The 24,313-nt window shown below is 36.9% G+C and overlaps 1 protein-coding gene across 2 annotated transcripts in view; it reads left to right on the top strand.

The window, feature by feature from the left end:
• Positions 1–24,313, top strand: part of plekha6 (pleckstrin homology domain containing A6) — a 94,284-nt gene that overhangs the window by 4,480 nt on the left and 65,491 nt on the right. Inside the window, exon 2 of one of the 2 annotated variants that reach the window (XM_089125119.1) lies at positions 14,891–15,021. The gene's annotated coding sequence lies outside the window, so the exon portion shown is untranslated. Of the gene's footprint in view, positions 1–14,681; positions 15,022–24,313 lie in introns of those variants that run through there. The other variant, XM_089125120.1, reaches the window with a different exon arrangement.

Below are 24,313 nucleotides of genomic sequence, written 5' to 3'. Positions count from 1 at the left end.
AAAGTTATTTATTTAGTAAATGGAAATCTCAATAAGTCTGTAAAATAAGTGAATGTATGTAATAAAAGTTGAAGTGAATGTTTGAGACCATTTAGCCCTTTTTTCTCTCTCCACTTATTTTAAAAAGCCTGCAAAATAAAGAAGCGATGTGTTTCTCGCTCACCGTAAAATATGACTTCTGTTCTACCAGGCTCTCGAGCACCACCAACTGGCTATTTTTTAGAAGAGCCAAATATAAAAACTACAAAATACACTGGCAGATAGTCATATTTATTGTTTAAAATCAACTAGCACTGTTACTGCAGGTCTGAGTGCATTCATGTTGATTCATTGTTTATGAGGGTGGTGTTACCTTTTAGCACATGCTTTACCGAATGTAATTAGACATGGAAAAGTGCACAGCACTCCGCGAGATAATAACCTCCATCATTGTCCTTCAGAGTGGATTACTGTGAGGCAGACAGAGAAAGAGGGGTGTAGGAGGAGAGCCCGGCATTAAAGTGTTAATCTGCTCACTCATTACCTTTTCCTCTCCCAAAAGGCAACCCATTAAATATACAGTAGGCCCAATAGGTATTTGAACACTTGAGCCACTCTTAAAGATGTATGAATGTCAGCACATTAGATAAATAAATATCAGTCCAACACAGTGTTGTTATTGTAAACTAAAATTATATAAATATAAATTATAACAGTTAATAGTAAAGTAAACCTAAATGAAAATGATAAATATTGCTAAAAATAAGTAGTACTAAAACTGAATAAAAGCTGAAGCTAATTTAAAAATATTAATACTGTAAATACTAGATAAATAATACTAAAATAACACTGATCAAACTGGTATTTATTTTTAAGAATTATAATACAAACACTTCAAACAAACAAAACATAAACACTGAGCAGTGCAAAAACAGATTTGACGTCGAAACTGCTGCTCGCGCACTTCTCCGGCTCCGGCTCCCAGTGTGAATGCACTCCATGAGACTTGGGTCTGACGTTAGCCAGACTATGAGAGAGTGAGACATGGCAGATGGAGATTGTTTGGAATCAGGTGCATTTTTCCCTGGGGCTCCATGATGTTCTTTCAATGCACCTGAATTCTGACACCAACCCATTTATATGTTTAATCTTGCATAGAAATAAGTACTTTTGCATATTTTATGAACGCGGTGGACATCTGAGAATGGTGGCTTATAGACGAGACAGATTGCCTCTGTCTTCGGTCCGTTTAGCACAGAGGACCAGGTGGCCTGCCAAAAGATGTGCCAACAGATCGCACTCAACTGGATATTAACCCTTTTAGCTCCCGTTGCTGTCTACTCCACACCAATTGGAAATGACTGGCACCATCCAAGGGTGTTAATCCCTATTTGGATCATGCAGTGGTTGTTTCACTTACCTTGGATGGTTTGGCCGATCGCCTTACCAACATTGACCAATCAGAGCATTTAAAGCTTGATTGATTGACCTCCAGTGTTAACCCTGAGGTCCACAGAAGTATAGTAGCAATGATTGCACAAGTTCTACCAGAAAGACTCGGGAGAATAAATACTGTAAAAATAATATTTGATTGATAGCCCAGCAAGAAAAAAAGTTATTTGGAGTAGGCCCCATCCATAGCTCACAATCCAAGGGTCCGGACTCCCATTTCTTGCCTGAAGACCCCTTGGGAGGTATAGGAAAGAACCGACTTGGTGCTGGTGGGGAGGATGGAGGTGAATGGAAGCATCAGCATCTGCAAACTCAAACATGTGTAAGTACCGGTCTTTTACATCGCAAGTATTAGACACGATTGGATAGATGAGAAGGTAATAAGTGATGTAGCAATTGAGTCTTCCTGGCAGAACTTAACACTAAAGCTTCCATTTCTCTGATGTTTACCTGCTGTGACAAGATATTCAACCAGAATAATTGAACTATTCAGCTGGAATTAAACTATTCAACTGAATGATTCTGGACCAGCAGATATGCAAGTCAGATTGTATCATCCCATTCAGATCTATAACTTCTCTCTATTTCCATATCGTCCACAGTATGGTGTGTCAGTCATTTTTCAATAGTGTGTAAGCAATTTTATTACCTACCAGTTTTTCCTGTGCTATATCTGTAATGCACACTGATTATAAAAGTGATGTAAATATAAAACTGATGTACACTAACTAATGCTAGTGATGGTGTTAGATCTAAAATGATCTCATATGTCGCGTTTTATTTTTTGATATGTTACTCTGTTGTTAAAAGTTATGTTTAAGTTAAGTAAAGTTCAATGTACAGTAATGCAAAAAGTGTTTATGCTCACTAAAACAGCATTTATTTGATCAAAAATAAAGTATGAACATCAATAATATTGTGAAATAATAATTCAATTTAAAATAACTGTTTTATATTTTAATGTGTTTTAAAATGTAATTTATTCACGTGACGTCTTCGGTATCACATGACCCTTCCATGACTCTAAATATTCTGATTTGGTGCTGATATATCTTACAATGTTGAGAAGAGTTGTACATTACACATTTTTTACGTTTAGTTTTTGTTTTGATGAATAGAAATATTCAGTATTTATTTGAATTATATTATATTTAGCTCTCCTTGCAACATCCATACATTCAAAAACAAAAGGTTTTTATTTTGACGAAAAATGACGAGCCTCTGTCACGTTTAGCTGGCACTGACACTGTTTTCTGTAGTGAATTGTGAATGAGTAAGCAATTCAGGCACGACATGAGCTTTGTAAAAAGCCTTAATTGTAACAAAAACAGATGTGCAATGGAACAGATGACCCTTTTGTTTATCACTTTTGTCATGTATTTGTGACATCACAAAGGCTTGAAGGCTCTGCAATGAAACTATGAAGTTCATTGTATTTTTTTTTTTGTGTGTGTTTTTTTTCAACACCCACACAGCATAGACGCATGAATTATATGATTATATGACAGCAATTTAAGCCACATCTATTCCTTGCGGTAGCTTCTATTGCTACATAATAACAGGATTTTTTTAAAACCCATAGGTTTGTACAGCTTTACCAGTGAATGAGTCATTTACTGATGAGCAAGTAAATGGAAATGCTTATATAATTAGGCCTAATGTTACAGTATATCAACGTTAATGTAATGCTAATCTCAAAAAGGATCCCTTCTGGGACTCAGTGAGTGATCTATTGGATGAGTCCAAGCTCTGCAGACATTATTGTCAGTCACACAGGATATAGACCCTTTAGGATTTGAATGGCATTACAAATCCTCCTTCCTCTGTAGATTGGTTGACCATTGTGGTACTAAACCAGACTCCGAGACGCTCTCCCTCATCTCCCTAGGTACTAATTAAAAGGCTCTTTTAGTCTTGATTCTTTCCTCGGTGATGACACACCATCGTATTTACCCAAAACGCACTGGCAGTTGTCACAATACACCTACATTTCTAATGTGTTTGAACACGTGTAAGAGTGTTTACATAATTAGCTGGAAGTCTCTTATCCGTTTTGAAGTCTCTTGAGTTATGACGGAAGTATTGCAGCTCGACTTTACTGAGATGTCGCATCTTACTCCGTCAGCTCATGACTGTTGAGTCTCTGAGGCCTGCGGTAATGTTGCTCACACGCTTCTGGAACATAATATTCTTTCACTGCTGAAGTGCAGTGACCCCAAAACATTAATGCAGACTTGGTTAGACAGGCTGGCATTTGCAAGTACAGCGATGTGTTTGGAGGGTCAGTAACTAGAAAATCAGGTCACCTTTGAAAAATCTCAGCAACCTCTGAAGCCTTTTCTTCCCCGGTAGAAATTTTCTCAAAGTTGAACAGATCGAGCAAACGACCTATTTTAAGGACAACAGGGTATTCACGAGAAGTTATATAGTGGGGAAAACCATAAACCTGTGTGTGTGTGTGTGTGTAAAATATATATAGATTTGGCTATCACTATTGTACATTTTAAGTGCACAATTGAATACATTTTCCAATATATTCATCTTTGTACAATCTTGCAAGTTTCATGTCATAAAAGGGTAGTTGTCATCACTATACTCACCCTCAAGTTGTTCCAAACTTGAGTTTCTTTCTTCTGTTGAACATAGATAATTGGAAAAATGTTGATTGACGGTAGCCATTAACAGTGGCTACAGACATACAGTCAACTGTTTTATTACCAACATTTTTCAAAATATCTTCTTACAGTATGTGTTCAACAGAACAAAAAGAAACTCATACAGGTTTGGAGCAATTTGAGGGTGAGTAAATGTAATTTTTGGGTAAACTTAACTATCCCTCTGATACAGATTACACGAATTTAGCCTGATTTTTGGCACGATCCGTTTGACGTAGGGTGTCGTGGGGATTCGTAAACGACAACGGGCGTGTTGTTTATTACCAACATAAGTGAACCTCAAGGAACATATTAAAAAAAATAGTCCCTGTCATGGCCCCTTTAAGTGGAAATCTTATTTTGCAGGGTACAGGTTTGATGGATGTGTTAATTATAGACAATAACAGGCTTTGCTAATGTGTTAAATGTGTAATAAGAGCCTGATTTTGGTGTTGAGGTCTTCAGGTTAACCCAAAGACCTACATTTGTAATTAGCATTGAATAGTAGGAGGAGCATCCTGATCTGCTCTATGCTTTCTTGCTTTTCAAATGTACAGCATCATGTAATTATCTCCGCTTACTACATCATTATTTGGTGGTCTGGTTAATTTCTGGCTCTATCAGTCCTTACCATATGTTTTAGGAAGTCTGCTTTATGCATCCACTACCTTCTGTTGCTGATTCTGTTTGTTGGGTAATTTCCAAAAGAGAGTGAGATCAAGAATATTCCAAAACCGAAAGTCCCCGCCTGGTCAACCTAAAACCAGTAAGATTGTGTACTGACCCAGTGGATCATTCTAAAAGCATGTTATTACTGAGATGTGCTTTATTGGCAAACAAAAATGTTTTTCTCATTTCTTTTTTTCAGGTCATGTTTGCGTGACTCGATTTATGGGCACCGTACTATTTCCTGCAAGCTTTCATTAAAGTGAGCATAGAATAGATAGAGTTTAATCTCATTGTTTAATCCTTCCTTGGAACATTTCCTCTGAATTATTTCTTGCAAAACCTGAACAGAAAGCTTAAGGAGGCCAAAACCTAAGACTTATTTGCTATGAATGTTTTCTTTTGGACAGCAGGACAGATAAATAGATTTTTTTCATTCTCATTGTTTCACCCAGTAGCAAAGTGTTTTTTTTTTTGTTTTTTTTTGCAAAGTCATGGTGAATAGTTAAATGGGTGCCAAAAATAAAAGACTGAATCAAAATTCAGTATACAAACTGAGTAAAGAAAGAAAACTAATCTCAAAATCTAATTTTATGATTCCATCACTAAACCCATCTAATTGAATACACAATGGAACATTTTTCAGCGTTCACCTTAAATAAAAAAATAAATTTAAAAAAACATTGTTTAAAGCAGATGTGCCCACATTTTTCTACGAAGGTCTAAAAATTTAAATGATTGAGTTCCTGGGGATAAAAGTAAATATTGCATTATAAACTATATTTTATAGGTTAGGGTATATATATATACATCTACAAATCTACACAGACTCATGACGTGATTTTTGTCTAAGTCTGAGGGAATTATAGCAGGACATCAAGTGAAGTCCTCAAATGGCATTAGCCTCTATAGTACCCTTCAGAGGTCTCTGAGTGGACTTACTTTACTAATTGTTATAAAGCAGCTGGTTTTTGCAGACTGCATGTGTTTTGTCCGATATTTTTTCAGTGACTCACACATTTAGACAAATGATTTCCTTTTTTTTCCTCAGTCTCTCCCTCAATCCTGTGTAGTTTTTCTTCATTCATGGCCGCCCACAATCTCATGAAGAGAAAGATTTCTGTTGAATGGATGAGAGATTCAACACATTCTTTGTGAGTCATCAGGCTCTGCTTTTAAAATGTCTCTCTCTCAAGGATTCAGTTTATTGAGAAATTACTCAGATTGTAGTGCATTGTGGGAAATTGCAACAGCCAATTCCTAGTGAGTTGGCACGCTAAAGCAACATTATTTTAAGCATAAAAATGCATCAATATACACCAACATGCATTAATATACACTTAATTGATATATGATATCAGTAGTAAGTCTTTACCCGCTTTACCCGGAATTCAGCCATCTTTCATTTCATGAGCAAACATGTCCAAACAGTAGGAGATTTTAGATATATATATTTTTTTTAAATGGGGAAATGATTTACAATGAGGGTATTAATAAATAAGATCCCAACAGCACTTTTAGATTAAAGTTTGGAGTGTGAAAGGTTGAATAGCATGAGATGGTTGTCAAATGACATAATAGCACATTTATTTGTCAGACAGTTGAAGCATGTAAAGGTGTGGTCTCCTTCAAGACATAAGAGACAAAAGAGTTGAAGTGCAAATATTCTTGTTTTCCAGAACTCCCTTTATTATTCACAGATAAGGCATAGACGGGTGTAAGTGTGCATTTGCACGGAAGATTGAACAAACAGGACTAGGCATATTGTTGCACATATGATCTATAGTGATCATTGGACATGAACTGACTGATAACTTGCTGACTCGGCACACTGCTAAAGCTGATAGCTAACACTTATCTAACCCGCTATGATTATTTAAAACTTTTAGAAATTTTGCCACCGGCATCCAGCTTCTGGATATTCTGTTTTACGATTCCCTATAATCGCAGACTTTATGTATACAAGGTAAGGATCTGGTTTAATTTTCATCATAATCTTATCTCACTCTGATATTTTAATGATCACTCACGTAAAATGTATTTATGCAAAGTACATTTTGTTTCGAATTCATAAAGGTGTTTATTTAAACTATAAAGACAAGTGTTTTCGAATAATGTTTTGTTTAAAAAAGGTGTTTAAATGTGTAAAAAATGTAAAAGTGTTGGTAGATTTTTCCTAATTGGCATTTTTATTTATAGACTGTGAAAAATATTGTTGGTTTAACTTAAATTAAGTAACCTGGTTGCCTTAAACTTTTAAGTTTATTGAACTGGAAAAAGTGAGTTAATGCAATGAAGGAGATTGATTCAGTCTCAAAATAATAAGTTATCTGAACTAAATAAATTATGTAAGTTGATTTGACAAAAAGAAAAAATGTTGTGATAACAAATCTTGATAATATTTTTTTTGTAGGTAGATTGGTAAGATGAGTGGACTTTTGCTTATCTACATTGCTATCAGTGGCTTTCCTCCAAATATGTATTTGCAGGACAAAGGTCTAAATAATTTCATTTAGTCTACTGATATTGCAGCTGTGGGGTTGTTAAGAAAGAACACACTTGCAAAGCAGTTTTAATATGAAAGCTGTAACATTGGTTTATCCAGACATGTGTCTCATTTACATGCACTGCAAATGACAGTCATGTCCCAAAGCTGCTCATTTGAAAAGCAGAACTGAACAGATAGTCAGCATAATATCCTCGTGGGGGTGTGATTTACTGTGAAATGACTGGCTGTCTGTGTCAGCAGAGAATGATGGGATGTGGATTCATGGTGCCTTACTGGTTGAGCTGGAGCCAGTTAATCCGCTCCCTCCAATGAATGATGCAGACAGGCAGCGAACAGGAAGAATCTCTGAGTTACAAAATGCTGGAGTCTAAACTGCACAATCTAGCCGTACACTCTCAGAAAAAAGGTACAAAAGTTGTCACTGGGGTTGTACCTTTTCAAAAGTGAAACTTTTGTCCTTTTTAGTCACTAATATGTACATTTCAGGTGCTAATATGCACATTTTAGATGTGAATATGTACATTTAAGGTTCTAATATGTCCATTTTAGGTGCTAATAAGTACATTTTAGGTGTTAATACGTACATTTTAGGTGCTAATAAGTACATTTTAGGTGTTAATATGTCCATTTTAGGTGCTAATAAGTACATTTTAAATGTTGATATGTACATTTTAGGTGGTAATATGTACAGTATATGTACATTTTAGGTGTTAATATGTACATTTCAGGTGCTAATATGTACATTTCAGGTGCTAATATGTACATTTTAGGTGCTAATATGTACCATTAAGGTACCAATATGCAGCCTTTGGGTACAAAAGTGTTCCTTTTCAAAAGGTACAGCCCCAGTGACAGCTTTTGTACCCTCTTTTTCGGAGAGTGTAGTGCAGTTGTGTTTGTTCATGTCCTGTAGTAGAGAATCTTTTCAAATGAGTTACTTCCTGCTACTGCTTGTAATGTCATATCATTGGATAACATTTTGTAGCCTTGTCTTTAATTCTGAATGCATTTTTTAAAATAAATATTTAATTTATTTTTTGATTATTTTTTATATTTTTATTTATTATTATTATTATTATTATTTTTACATTTATTAAAAAAAAATTTTTGTAATGTATTTGATAATTGTATTTATTATTATTATTATGTGTTTATTTTACTTTACCAGCTGGTAATAAAGCATGGCAAAGCCAATGACATGGGTTCAATTCTTAGGCACAAATAATAGCCAATAAATAAATTAAAACTTTTAATGCATGTAAATCATTTTGTATTAAAAGTTTGGCTTTTATTTTTTTAATCATATTTTATTTTTGCCAAGGTCATCTGTTAAATTCATTGTAATGCATTTTTTGATTAAAATGACTGCATAAAATGATCACCACTTGGTATATCCAAGGCTTTTAGCAATTGCATGAAAATAACAACTTTACAATTATAGCATGTTGTGCTAAAATAATTACCAATTACACATGAATAGGAATGAAGCATCCTTTCTTTGTCCTCTGTGTCTCTCCCTTTTGTGTTCAGTTGATAAGTGGGTGGGGCAAAGAGATTTGGGAGTGGCTGTCATTAGAGGACGGCACCAATAGCAGCCGCTAAAACATAATTGACTTGAATAGAAGCGCCTTCCCTTCCTCCACTTCCACTCAAAGCCCCATGCTGCAATTGCCTCCTTTTGTTAAGCTCTTTTTTTTTTCTCTATGGCAGCCTCCTTGCCACGTGCCAAGTGTTTTCGTCACGGCAGATGTCTGACACAATCTGCTCTAATCTTTGCCTTGCTTCCTTGACATGACCATGCAATGGCTCCAAACCTGTTTTGAGTTTGATGTGCACAGAAGGGAAGATTATGTATTTGCTTAATTTCACTTTAATCTAAAGACTATTGATTGAGCTAATGACCCGAAAAAAGAAAGTCAGTTTAATTAAAAGTGACAGGCAGGGAACACATCTCTAAATGGATCTTTCCGTAACGTTAAGACGCTGCTCACAGCAAGGACAAGGGCGAGTATAGTCAATAGACAGAGTGTGTATTTGCCACGGTCCTCGCTAATGAATTTAGAAGCCCTCTTTGATAAGGGCCAGCATGAGGTCTAATCATCAAAGATCCCTGAAAATACGCTGGCTAATTAGATTAGCTTTTCCATCCGTTGTATAAAACAGTTGCCTGTCTTTACTGATGAAACTGTGAAAGCAAGAAAACGCTTCCGCTTTATTTTTAACACCCTGTTCTACTTTGTTGTAGGAAAGCTGAAAACTGACGATTCTTGTTTCTTGAGGCTTTTGAAGAGGTTTGGTCTTGCATGCTAAACTACGGATATGGAGCTGGATCGTATCAGATTTGTTTGTTTCAGGTTGTGAAATTTTGTGCCCTCACTCCCGACCTCCCACCTTTTCTGTTTGATACCACTGTTCATCCTCACTGCGGGACTGTTATATAACTGTGGCTCTCTGACAGATAACCAGAGACCAAATCTACTGAATCATCATTCAGAGGGATTTAGCTAGTGACAGTATCTTAGGCCATAGAATGGGGCTCTGTGGCATGCTACCATATGCAGTGTGTGAATGTCCTGTATGCATATACTATATATTTGCCAAAATGTCTAGTGTAAAGAATGCTGAATGACATTATAGAGTTGGTGAGTCCTCTTCCACTATTATGAGCCAATCTTAAGCCTTTTTTCAGTCAACACTCCAAGTTTGAGGAGCAGTCTATGGCACAAAGAGGATTTAGATGGACTTTAACGGAAAAGAGGACATGTGTCTTTCATGTATTAGTGCTGGCCTATTTTCGATAGTTCTTTAATTGCTCCAGAAAAATCTGCACTTACTGTCGTTTGTCATTTTATAGAAAGAATTAACTGAAGGAACTGAAGAAAATTAAAAGCATGAGAAGTGAGTCAAACCCACTTATATGTTATATGGGGAAGATAATTGTTGCTTGTCATTGGGAGAATTCTGGGAAATGGAGTTCATAAATGAGGATATGTGCACTCCTCAGAGAGGGTAGGCAGTACACAGTGATGGAGAGAATGATAAACAAGAGTCATCCTCACTGTTTCACAGCCCAGAGAGGAAGGAAAGGGGGGTCAGCGAGGCAGTGCTAAGTATAGAACTGGAACCACTGGAGCTTCATCCCATCGGGCACAACCACAGCCAAACAGCTCCCATGATGGCATCCTCTAGGGGAAAGAATGGGCCATAGGTTCAAACCGGGTGTATACTGTACGGTTTAAGACACAATTTTGCTGTGTGAAACCGATTTAAGGACCTATAAGAGATTTCATGTGCCGTTTAGGGCAGTTTTTTTTAACTGGGGTTCAGAATCCCACAGGGGGGTTTTCACACAATAATATTATTTATAATGTATTATTCTTCTAAAGAAACGTGAGAAATGATGGCATGATTTTTTCACAATATTTTGTAAGCCCTAGTGTTTTACAATAGGAAATTTGGTAACACTTTAGTTTAGGGTCCAATTTTCACTATCTAGAAAGCAAAGTAGTTATAGTGAGAATTGGACCCTAAACTAAAGTGTGACTGGAAATGTTTTGCTTGTCAAAAAATGTACTTTGATACAAGCGTGAAACAGAACCAAATACATACTATGCACAAGTTTTATTAACTAAATCACGACCACATAACTAACATACAAACAATTACACATATAGTACATGGGTAGATGGTAAGTGACAGAATGAAACCGTAAATGCAAGATTTCATCTAGCTAATATCGTACAATTTTGGCGCTTTTCCATTACCAGTACCAGCTCGACTCGACTCGACTCGCCTCAGCTCGTTTTCGCTCTGTTTTCCATTGCAGACAGTACCGCCAAAAAAATGGTACCCGGTCGTCATAGTGACTCCTTTCGTTCCTCGTTGTCCTATCAAGCTCTCGCTGGATCCTCTCTTCGGCAAACGATTAAAGGAGAGTCTTCACCTCCTCGTTTGTCCACGGCGTATTCTTCCGAGTTGCCATAGTAGTGAGTTTAGAAACAATCTCTGGTGAAATTATTTAAAAATGGCGGGGTTATTCTGGATACCCCATCTGGCGCGTGCAACGATGACGCAGTGAATGGTGACGATTCTCTCTGACCAATCAGCAGTCAGCATTAGTATTTAAATATTTGAAAACACCAGGACATTATCATTAGTTTTGGATAGTTTTTGCTTTTATGCAAGATCTCATCTGGCTAATATCGTACAAAGTTTAGAAACAATCTCTGGCGAAATTATTTAAAAATGGCGGGGTTATTCTGGATACTCCATCTGGCGCGTGCAATGATGACGTGATTCTCTCTGACCAATCAGCAGTCGCCATTGTTTTCAAGTCACATTTTAGTATCGGCTCAGCTCGCTTTAGATCGCTCAGTACCTCGCCGGAGGTGATACAAAAAAAGTACCCGAAAGCAGGTACAGGTACAACTTTTATGTGGAAAACCAAACAAAGGTGAGCCAAGCCGAGTTGAGTCGAGTCGAGCTGGTACTGTGTCGTGGAAAAGTGCCATTTGGAAAGCAAAAATCGTAAACTACAGAAAAAAAACCATGCAGTGTGTATCTCTCTTCAACTGGAAATAATCAGACGAACCAAATGTCTGAGGCAGCAGTGAACTAAAGAATTATTTCAAGAGCTAATTTGCTTAATCGTTCTTTGCTTTGGCCTCCAGCTTCATCTGTCCCCATTTGCACAGTTGTTTACTACTTCTGTGGCATATATGACTTCCAATGCTAATATGGCTCCTCGGTTGGGTATTATGTTGTTCTAAAAAATCTGACACTAAGAGAAATCAGCAATGAGATATCTGTACTGACTGCTGGTTATGCTTTTTGCTTTTTACTTTTTTTTTTATATGTCAGTGTTTTCTGTCCACTCAGATCTCTTGCCCTTGACGTTGCCCTCATTCCTGCGGCCAGCAGTAGTCATGGCACTGCAGTCCAGTGACGGACATTGACGGTCAGCTTTATTAGCATGCAGTTAGCACATGTCCTGCAGCCCATGTTCTTCTCGCTTACAGACTCATCTCTGTCAGGGACTGAATGGTCTCTGCTCATCTGTCCTGATTTAGCACAGCTCTGCTGTTAGGGCATGGGAAAAGAGCCTGCTCTCATGTCTTCGGAGACATTAAAGTCAATGGATGGCTTCCTAATATGGACAAATTTCCAACGTAATGTCATTGCCTCTGTATTTTTCCAACGAAACCACTCTCTCTTATCTAGATTAACTTTGTATTTTAAATATAATTGTTGATAGTAGATCAAATTGATAGGTATCGCCCTTTTATATTACACTTATATAGGTGGTAATATTAATTCTGTGTCTCTTGTCAGGTCAAGACTATAAGCCGTTTTGATTGATAAACTTTTAAACTTTGCTATGTTGCAATGTTGATCATGGTCATGTACAGCCTGTTCCCTGTATGACCTGGTTAATGATCACTGGACAATCCAAAAGGTCAGTTTTCTAACCTCTCTGGATCACGTGTGCTGTAAGTGACAGCATCTGGACACTGTCTAAACTTTATGGGTCATAATACTGTCAAAGCAGAGGACACCGTAATCTCTCGTGCTCTGTTTTCTCTCCAACTAGAGACACATGGTTGTTTTAATGTTAAGTTCTACACCCTCGTAAGGGCGCTAAATGTCAACACTCTGCGGTACGGTTGACCTGGTCATCTGCTGTGGGAGAAAGAGGTCTTTCTTGTGTCTTTTTGTTCTGTTAAACCAGGTAAAAAAAGCAGATGAGAAAGAGATAATTATAGGAGCGGCAGCTGGGGGAACGTGCAACCTCCGCAGAGCTGCGAAGACGCGGTAACAATAGACTTGTTTTACTTGAACAAAGAAGTTCTGGTATTTTCCCACCATTCTTTCGTGGGCTGAACACTCTGATTTAGTTACAAAGCAGACTAATACCATATGTGTTGTGTAGGTGAAGCTTTGTTTGTTCCCAATGATAGTGAACTGTATTTAGAGCAGCAGAAGCCAAAAAAACAAACAAACAAAAAAAAAAACAGCCAAAGCCCACTTTATTGCGACAGAGAAATAGATGAGAGGTTTTTGTTGTAGTTTCATATATTGTGCCGTTTGCCACAGTGTTCTGAAAAACAGCTTCATAAAATATGAAAAAGTGTTACGGCACTCCCAGCTGGCCTGTAGTATCTCTTTGTGTATGTGTTGGCCATTACAGACACTTTCCCGCAAACACAGCTACTCTACAGAAGTGGGTCTGACAACACTTAACCTCCGACCTTGCCGAAAACCGTAACGTTAAACACGAGTACAAGCGTGGAGGGTGTCGTGAAGTCTTGTGGGTGTGTGTGATTATAGGGAAATAGAAAGACTCAGAGCAATCCAGTAATTACTCACAGGTGTACTGATACATGCTTTTTTTTTATGGACAATTTCGGAAAAACAATCAGGACGGCTACTGACAATTTTATACAAGACTTTGTACAGTAATATTAGGCATACAATGAAAAAAAAGTGTTGAAAAGATAAAAAATTAAAAGCAATGTGATGTACAAATGTATATTATCTATCTTGTGATGTACACTACAAATGTATATTATCATCATCTGTCCGTCCGTCCGTCTCTATCCATCCGTCCGTCCGTCATTTTATCTGTCTATCATTCAATCTGTCTTGTCTGTTATACCTAAACTCAATTGTTGCATTTAAAATGACTGAATTATTAATATTATCATTATTTTTTTTTTTATTTGATAAAATTAAATATTTTAATATCAGACATTTATCAGTTATTGGCTGTAACATTAAAATAATTGCCAGCTTATCATTATCAGCCAGATTATTGCTGAATTTCTGTTATGAATTTATTTTTAAATATAGATTAAAATTTCCCTCTATTTGGGATTCCCTTTATGCTGGATAAAATTTATAGCTTTTTTTTCTGTGATATTTTGACTGTGCACATTCTCACTGTACACACAGGGGCCTGTATGATATCATAAATATGTGTCTATGTACTCGGTACATGTCTTTGTGTACGTGCACAGGCACGTGAGGAACAATGAAAAGCACGCTGGGAGAGCAATAAGAAGATGAAAAGTGTGCAGTGCAATGTAATCACCACCTATATCCCATAGTCCTCTCAGGAGACCGCTGTCTCTAGTACGGTAGTTAGCCTTCCCCAAATGCTCAGTCAGACACTCTCATGGCCGGCCACAGTGCACCTGACCTCAGCCCTTTCCTTTTATTAGAAAATGTTGCCATGGCTTCTCCTCTCTGGAAGAAAAGTACTTTTTAAGAGCTGAACCCGAGTGTGAGAAAATGAAAACCGCTGCATTTCTGTATGCGAGTGTGTGGTTTAAAGAAGGAAGTCGACTGACAGGTTGTATTTTTAGGTACGGCCCAGCTGGATGTACAATTCTCCTATTCATTTTCTTTATTGAATCTGGATTGGAGGGGAAAAAAATAGCTGTTCTTGCGCACCAGGAAGGGATTTACTTCGAGGTTGATGAGTAGAGTAGAGAGAAAGGAGAGAGGGAAATGATTGTCTGAGAACCAACGGTGGTTTCAAGTTTCGCCGTCTTTACCCTGGAGCTTTTGATTCTTTGCTCTCCCTTTCTCTCTCGCTCACTCACCCTCTCCCTTTCTTTCTCTTCACCAGCCACCCCCCTCATACCACACCACCACGCTTCAGGAGCGCAGTAACAGGGAGAAGAGAGGGAAGCAGTGAAGGAAGCGCATCGCGAGGACTTAACCGAGGCCATTCTCAGACACTAAACCACTCTTAGCAAGGTAGGATCACTTCTTTCCATTGGGGAACATAGATGGGTGTGAAAAGAGAAGGAAAGTCCTCCTTTCTACATCCAAACCGCTGGTTTCTGTTTTGTCATTTCTCTGTTGCTAGCTCCAGGACAGATGTGAAGTAATCAATGGATGCATGGGAGCTTGTGTGTGTGTGTGTGTGTGTGTTCGATATGTGATACAAGGTGTCTAGACAGAGAAGGGGGTTTTGATACATTGTCCTAAGAGCAGAAGACGCTAGAACAAATGTTTCCTGTCTTAGAGATAGCATATCTTGCAGATTTAGGGTAAATATGAAAGATGTGGGGTCATTTTAGGAGTGATCTGAATGATTTAGATCAAGTGTAGATGAGAAAACAAAATTGACTTTTTCTTGTCTTCTGAAGCATTCGAAAACATCCAACATACCATGATTTTTTTTGTTATTGTTATATTTGTTAGTGCAACAGTTATTGTTATTGTTGCATTTATTGTTATATTTTCATTTTAGTTACATTGGTTTTACAATAAGGTTTCATATGTTAACATTAGTTAATACTACATTAGTAACGTTGAAGTAACGATAAACAATACATATGATTTTGATCTTAGATAATGTTAATTCCTACATTTAGTAATACATTATTGAAATCAGAATTTGTATGTTAACATTAGATAATGCACCGTGAACCAACATGAACAAACAATGAACAATTAGATGTTTATTAACTAACATCAATGAAGGTTAATAAATGCTTTAAAAATATATTGTTCAAACATGTAGTAGTTAGTTTATGTTAACTAATATATTCATTTTTAACATTTGTTTTAAATGTGCTTTTGTAATTTTTAACATATTTTAAAAAAAAAGCATATTTAGTCGTCATTTTAGTTTTAGTTTTTGTTCAGTTTTAGTTTTTTAATTTACGGTTAGTCATTTTATTGCTTCAACTTTTGTTTCGTTTAAGTTTTTTAATCTAATGTTTACATTTTATTCAATTTCTACTTTATTCTAATAACACAAAAAAAGTTTTTAGTGAACGATAATAACCCTCCGACACACATGAGTAGATGAACTGACGAAGTTATGATTCATCACGTTAGCTTAAAGGCAGCAAAAACAGATGAACACACGCTAAGACAGATGTTGTCTGAGGTTATCCAGATGCCCAGGTGTATAGCGTTCAACAGGAACATGCCCTCATCACCTCAAACCAAGCAAAAACAGATAATTATAGACGTGGATCATTCCTGAAGGGTCTTTCACCATCCCCTGCTTCTTGATTTACTGTTTCCAGCAAGGACCGAGTACCTGCATACCTGCGCCTGCGGTATATGCCGAAATCGGGAAAACAAACTGATTTGGTTGAAGTTGCTGTAGCCTGTAGATATACATCCCACCATACTGTGTTTAAACCTCTGATTAGCATAAGCCATGAGGCAGCTTAAAATTGTTAATGGGAGACCGTAAACTCCTGGGCTTAATTTTAGAGAGTTTAAAATCTGGAGCTCAGTGGCATGCGGTGGAACTGCGGTGCTGGTGCGAATTTCAGACTTGCTAATTTCTACGCTATATTTGGATTTCAGGGGAAATGCAAAGATGCTCATTTGTGATCGGGAGGCTGTCATCATCTGCAGAAAAGACATTAAACATTGAGAATGGTGCTAAAAGTTATGACTGCAGTTGCAATGCAGTGTGGGTTATAATTCCTAGTTTTTGGATCCACATTCAAAAGCTAAACAACAGCATAAATTTTAAAGATCCACCCATGCTGTTGTTGCATGTTAATATATGATTTTTTTTTAGCGTTGTTGCTATGGCAGAAGTCAGTTGGCAGAAGTTGGTTTGGCAGTCGTCGCTCTCTGGACCGGGCTGGCGTCCCTCGACGTGACTAGTACAGGGTGAATAGTTGCCTCGGTGTCTGGATGGACAGTCTTGGCACTGGTCGACGGATCAGGAGAGGTGAACAAAAAGCTGTAAGATGACAGACGGGAGAGGGGAAGAATACTCTACTTGTGTCCAGTGTCTAAGGAGCTCTTCAGTGTTCACTGTGGGAGTGTGATGTTTATCTGAGTTTGTGCCGAGATAAAAGCTCATTTAGACGCACCTTTCCCCCAAAATACCCTTGCAGCACATCATGTTTGAGGATGGTCTCTCCATTTTAAGAAAAGTCTTTCCCCCTAATTTGGTGACTATAAAAAAAAAAAAAAAAAAAAAAACCTGTCAAAGAAATTTCCATGTTTAAGCATATCAAGCTGGCAAGAAAATATAAATAACAAAGTAAAGGAAAACAATTGTTAAATAAAGTAACACTATGTAGTTTTTCAACCTTCATAATATATTTCCAAGACCCTTGTGATGGTACATCGACTTACAATAGGTAAAAAGACACGTCTGCTATAGCCTGACGTGGTCTGTATCGCTTTTCCTTGGCAGTTTTGGGTAGTACCTGGAGCACAAAAAGAACTACAAAATTCGACTGATTTACGGCGTACGTCACTTCCCCCACCACTTCCTCAAGTTGTCTGTGGCCATAGAGAGCCTAAGTCCCTCCCCTTCCTGTCGACCATCATGGGACCTTATTTCAGAAAAATATTGTATGGTAGTCAATGGCAAGAGTCAAAAAATATTTTGATCTAGTTTTAATTGTGGCCTGAATTACACATATGATGTTTGTCAATTTGAAAAGTTACATTTTAAAGTCAAGAAAGTTGCAGTTTGATAAAATTGTTGAGGTATAAGACTTTTGAAAATAGGTAATTACAAAGACCAAAAACCCAAAAGGCAAACGTGACGCAATGAATGAAGCTAACTTTACTGACACTAATGTCTGTCATTTTTATAGTCTTACATTATAATCGTAACGTTATACGCCGTCATGCCTAAATGTTTTGTATCAGACTGCACACAAACAGTACAAGCAACGGATCCTATGCAATTAATGCTTATTAATCATTAATGCAAAAAAAATAAATGTTGAAATTAAAAGTACTTAAGTTTTTTGTTGTGCTGAATTTATTGCGGTTTTAAAAATGCATAATGGTAATAACTTTTTTCGCAGAAATTCATCCTAAAAATAATTTTAAAATGCATTATTCATTATTTCCACAACATAATAATACAGGATAGAAGAATAAGGATAAATATACTAAAAAGTAATAGAATAAATTATTTAAAAATATAATGGTAATAGTAATATTAATAATAATATTTTTTATTTATTTTTATTTTGAGGTGACCGTAAAATATTTACAGCTTTTGCAATATGACAATTTTTTCAAATACTTTTAACAAATTTCCTAAACTCTTAACGCTATCTCAATTTCACTATTATGATTATTTTTAGCCTATATAAAAACGATTATTATTATAAACCATTTATTCATGAAATGCACAGATATTTAACAACTGTTGATGGATGTTCTTACAAATTAAGAAGGAGTATGTTGGTGGAAAAAAAAAACATTTTTTGAAGGTCCGTGTAATGCCATAGATGAATGAACACATTCGGTACATTTAAAAGTAACCAAGTTTCACCATTACTTTTCCAATGTACCACTACCACAGTATTTGTTTGCAAGGGTTATGAGTCATAAAGACTCCAGACAGAGATCCTTAAAGAAACCCAGGACTAAATAACAAGGCAAAATTCTTTTTTCAACAAAGAACACAATCCCGATAAAGGGATGAAACGGCAATCTTTATTGCCTGTTCTTGATTTACTGTGAAAGGCCATCTGGGGTCCTAATTAGCCACAGCATTATTAGCAATAGCCAGTTTCCATATAACATCCCCCCCCCCCCACACCAACCCACCAAACACACACACACACCTAGTGTAAATTAAAGGCTTTAGTATCTAGATGTGCTGTCTGCACATGTCACTTCCTCCCACCACTGTCTCTGGAGTATCATTTAGATGGCTAATATGAGAGAGAGAGAGAGAGAGAGAGAGAGAGAGAGAGAGAGAGAGAGAGAGAGAAAGAGAGAGAGAGAGCAGAAGATGAGGTGGGGCGCAGGAAGTCATATCAGACATGGATTCAGGAGAGCGGGTTGACATGGTGCTTTAGTGAAATGGTTCCTTTGTTCTCTGAACCACTTTGGCCAATTGAATTGTTCTTTGAGTGGTCCTGCACTCGTTCTCTGCTGGGCTGTGCTGCATGGAGATATTTTTGTCTGGTGTCCAGTGGGGGAGCTGTTATGACTATTGTGTTACACAGAGCGTAGCTATGCCTGTGAATGAATGCTTGGTTATAGTACACTAACCCTGACAACGTTTTTTTTTTTTTTTTTAGGTTTTATAAATTGAACTTAAATTTGCTGTAAAAAAAAACATGCCTTGTTAACTGAAATTGCTAATATACCAACGTACTGAAGTACTAAAATATGTTTTGTACCTTTTGTAATGCCAATCAAAGCTCATAACAAGTTGCTTTTCTACAACGTAAATACTAATATATAGAAGGTGCACGGCTTCATACACACAAATACACAAACACCATTATGGTAACAAAAATATTAAAATAAAGCAATAATTATTAAAAGTATAGTTTTGTCACTCCATTCACATTCACAGTGTACGCAACTGCCACTTTCAAGCCCCAGAAAGGTAGTAAAGACATCATGAAAGTAATCCATGTGATTCCAGTGGTTTCCTCAATTTTATGAAGCGATGGGACACGCAACCTTGTTTAAGCAAAAAAATAAAAATAATAATAATTTACCACTTAATTTATGAAATATTTAAACTATGCATGTGTGTTATGTTGACGTAAGAGCAGACGTTGCATGAACGTGTGTTGGAGATTAATAATTTGTAAATAAAGTGGTCAGTTATTGGTTGTTGTGTTGTTGTTTTTTGTGCAAACTAAACACTTATGCTTCATAAAATTGAGGTTAAACCACTTGGTTGACATGGATTACTTGAAAATGTTTTTTTTGTTTTTTTTCACAAGGAGGAAACTTACTGTTTGTACTTTAGCATTTTTAGTTTTTTATCATTGAAATTACAATAATTTTACAGTGCTGAATCCGAAAATTCATGCTACTCTACTATAAAGTAGGCAAATAAAATGGAATGCGAAAAGAGTAATTATGTCCAAATTTATAGTTCATAAAACAGTCAAAAAAGGCATCCAGATGACAAATACAACTGTATACGGTTTTCTTTTCTGCATTACTGAAAGTAATTTTATGTGTCTGGCCAACTTGGAGCCAATCATTTCCACTGATCTGCAGTCAGCTCTTTAATTAGGGTTTACAGTAACGTTTAGTGTGGAACCTGGTCCTAGAAAACATAGATGACATGTTTCTGGAAGAATATAGTTGTAGCTTGTAGAGACCTGTTCATCACACCTCCAGTATTTCACCTCAGGCAAGAGGAGGAACGGGACAGAGTTAAATACCTCTCTGATGAGACGTCAGGCACATAAAATCTACCTTCGTCTAAACATGGTCGGATGTCATCAGGAGAGATGTGTTGACATCTTTTTAAATTGCACACAAGACTCATACAAGCCACTAATACACACAGACAAACACACGCTTGCCAAAACAAACCTACACCCCGAGATGAAACCTCATCCATCTGGACATGACTGTTTGTAATCATTTTCCAGTCCATAAAGAAATCCTTTTAATCATTTCCTATGACCTGCTACTAACCTGACCTGGTCACTGTAAAGGGTTCTGGATTAAAAGTTACAGAGAGCTCATTATTTTTTTATTTTTTTATTTTTTTTTTATCTCAGCCCTTGTTATTACTGAATCGTTGCCAAGGAATGGTTTTCCCTCATGAAAACAGAATCTAATTAATGTAATCTCTATTTATCAAGAGAGACAGTTGAGTTATTCTTGCAATATGGCCACATGGTGTCGATGTTAAGCGTAAGGAGCAAGTGTACATTCATACACTGTAAAAATATTGTTGGTTTAACTTAAAAAAAAGTAACCTGTTTGCCTTAAAATTTTAAGTTGATTGAACTGGAAAAAGTGAGTTTATACAATGAATGAGATTGATTTAATCATCAGAAACTCAAAATAATAAGTTATCTGAACTAAATAAATAATTTAATTTGATTTGACAAAAGAAAAAATGTTTTGATAAATCCTGATTTTTTTTTTTTTTTTTTTTTTTTTTTTTTTTACAGTGTAGTTTTTTTTACAAAACTGTTTGTAGAAATGCATTTGAAACCAGGTGGGTATTAAAAGGAATTTAGGTTTTATTCCTGGGATCCTTCTAGACCATTATTGTTGGAGTTTCTATGCAGACTGGTCACTTGATGGCCGTTTGTGTGTCCAAACAAAGAGAACCAATATGAAATTTTATTGTAGGTCAGTAACATTCTGTTCTCGCATGCTCTTTAAATCTCTAGCTTGTTATCAGCATTTAAACGCACCTCACTAGGGATTCCAAAATTAGCAATACCAAGACAAGATAAAAGGTTTAATGTTCTTTGCCTAGTGGGTTAGTCCATTCAGGGTAAGTGGCATACAGCCACAAATAACCTAAATTATTGTTCAAGGAACCTGTCAGTACCTGTTCCATCTTAGTCTCACTTAGGCTTGGAATAATGGGTCTTTCTGTGGCCCGTTTCATCCCTCCATCCTATCAAAATGCGGTCTCAAATGGTTAATGAAAACCAAACTTGTCACAAATGGTATTAGACCGTTCTTGTTTTGTAGTTGTCGTCAACATACACTCTAAAAATTGCTGGGTTGTTTTAACCCAAATGTGGGTAAAATATGGACAAACCCTGCCATTAGGTTACATTTTTTTAATTACATTTTTAACCCAACGTTTGGGTTTGTCCATATTTGACCCAAAGTTGGGTTAACCCAGCATTTTTAGAGTGTAGAGCGACAGAAAATTAGACGATGAAGAAAACGATGGGTCAGAGATTTAGGAGATTTATGTATACGCAAAGGCTGTATCAAAAGGTAACTTCGCATCCGCTTCCATGATGAATCCATAAATATAAACGAACTGCTTCGGTGTGTCGCATGCACGTCATCATCGTCTTGCTGTGATTGGTTCCCTATCTCAGGCGAAAATTAGGTTCATTGTGTCCAGGCTGCCCAGCAGAGTGAATAAAATTGCGCTGCGGCAAGGCAGCATATGGAAACCCAGGCTATAGACAAACCCAGTAATTGGGTTAACATTTCACATTTTTAACCCAAAGTTGGGTTTGTCCATATTTTACCCAAAATTGGGTTAAAACAACCCAGCATTTTTTAGAGTGTAACAATCATAGCTGAAAAAGAGCAGGTGTTTTTTAAAATGTAGGACCCTGCGGTTTAAGAAGAGATGCTTGTGGTTGTGTTGGTTTACAGATTAGTGGTGAATTACAAGTTAATGGTCTTCAATGAAAACAAGAGATTGTGCTGCTGGAATGTTTTAATTGGCCCAAGAAGGGGGAGATTTGTGGGTCTTACAAGTCATTGGACCCCAGGCAATGAATCAAGCTGCTGTGTGGTCAGACAAATTGCGATAAATAACATTCCCCAGCGGACCTTGCCCGAGCATGCGTGTGCCTCAGATTATCTGTATGTGTTGAAAGGACTCAACGTGTGTGTGATTGTTTGTGTGTTCGGTAGGCCGACCATCTGTGTTAACTCGCTCTTGATAAAGGCGGTAGATTTTATGTCCAAGAGGCGAGGTTGAAGGCTGACCTTGGTTAGTGTCGAAGTTGAAAGCATTCTAGACTCCTCCATCTGAGACATCTCAGACAAGAAGTGGACTGGAATACCAGACCACATCAATTCAGTGAAACCTCCCCCTGCTGTCCTCAAATATTTGCCTCTGGTTGTACTGTAGATCTGCAGGGTTTCAGTTGTATGCCTGAGCAAATTCAAGTCCTTTGTGTTTGATCCTGTCCAGCTACTTTTCTTCTTTATGAGTAGATTGTATGTTGACTGTGTGTGTGGACATTTGCATGTGGTTATGTTTATGTAACCAGACAGAGCAAACAAAGTGTCCTCGCACTGTTGCTCTGTCCCTCTGTCCCTATGTTGCTGCCCCCCCCACACACACACACACACTGTCCATTTCCAGTATAAATGTGTGTGTTTGTGCAAGGCTAGAAAGCTGGCACTAACTCCATGGTGACCAGGGAAGCATAAAAAAGCCACCTGTCTAAAAGCTCTGCAGAGCATGTGACAAAGTGCAGTCTGTGTGGACTCACACGTATAGTAAAAGACAACCAGAGAGTTCACACAACAACAACAACAAAAACAACAACAAAAAGTTCTGTCATTATTTACTCATCCTCATGTTGGTCCAAACCCATATTACGCTATTTCTTCTGTGGAATACAAAAGGAGATTGTTTAATGACTGTGCTGGTTGCTCTTTTCCTTGTGAGTATAATAAATAAAGAAGTGATGATTTTTAAGCTCTTTAAAGTTATGCTAAAGCACCATACAAAATGAACTATTTTCGGTTGTTATAAAGTCGTACAATAGCTTTGTGTGACAAACACCAAAATTTAAGTTGCTTTTTTTATTGTAAATCGTCCACATCTGTGATAATATGTAAGATTGGGTGTTTAAACCAGTTGAATTTGAGAACTGGATCAGTTTGATTCATGATCGAATCATTGAGACAACTGATTAATTGCAAGAATCCAATTCAAAGCAATGATTTGTTCACAAATTGGACTGTCATGGATGTCATTCAATTCATATGGACAATTTTATGGTACTTTTTTGTAATATTGAAGCTAAATATCCTTATTCACTTGTATTAATATCAAAAATACTGGTCTTGATATTCTTAAAAAAGTTAAAAAGAGTGTTTCTCTTTCTCAGAAGTCTTAGAGGTTTGGAACAATATAAGAGTAAGTTATGATGAATGTTTATTTTTTATTATAGTTCTTATTTGCATCAGGTCTGTATCATATTTGGGCATTCATTTGTTGTCATTGCTTTTACTATATTTAAATGCTGTTACATTATGAAGATTCCCATTCTCCAAGCCATAAATTTGAAGACAATTTTTTAACATGAAAGTGGAACCATTTCCATGTATGGAAAAAGGTGTTTGAGTCATAACTCCAGAGCACACTTTACCCATGGGTCCATTTGTGTACTACCAGTCTGGTTTACAATGATGTGTGAATGAGGTGGTAATGGAACAGGAAATGGATATGACTTTGGATCATGTCACCACTTGATATATTACTAAGATTTCAAGGGGGTCTGAATAAATGCCTAATATCTTACTGAGAAGTAAACCCCATGGGCATAAAGGTATAGATCAAGCCAGTGAACAGATATTTTACACATTGTTTTGTACATTTTGTCTC

This window comes from Pimephales promelas, chromosome 21 (genome assembly GCF_988280905.1).
Source record: "Pimephales promelas chromosome 21, fPimPro1.hap1.1, whole genome shotgun sequence".
Lineage (NCBI taxonomy): Eukaryota > Metazoa > Chordata > Actinopteri > Cypriniformes > Leuciscidae > Pimephales > Pimephales promelas.
The sequence above is the reverse complement of the archived record's forward strand: the minus strand, read 5'-3'. Positions and strand labels throughout refer to the sequence as shown.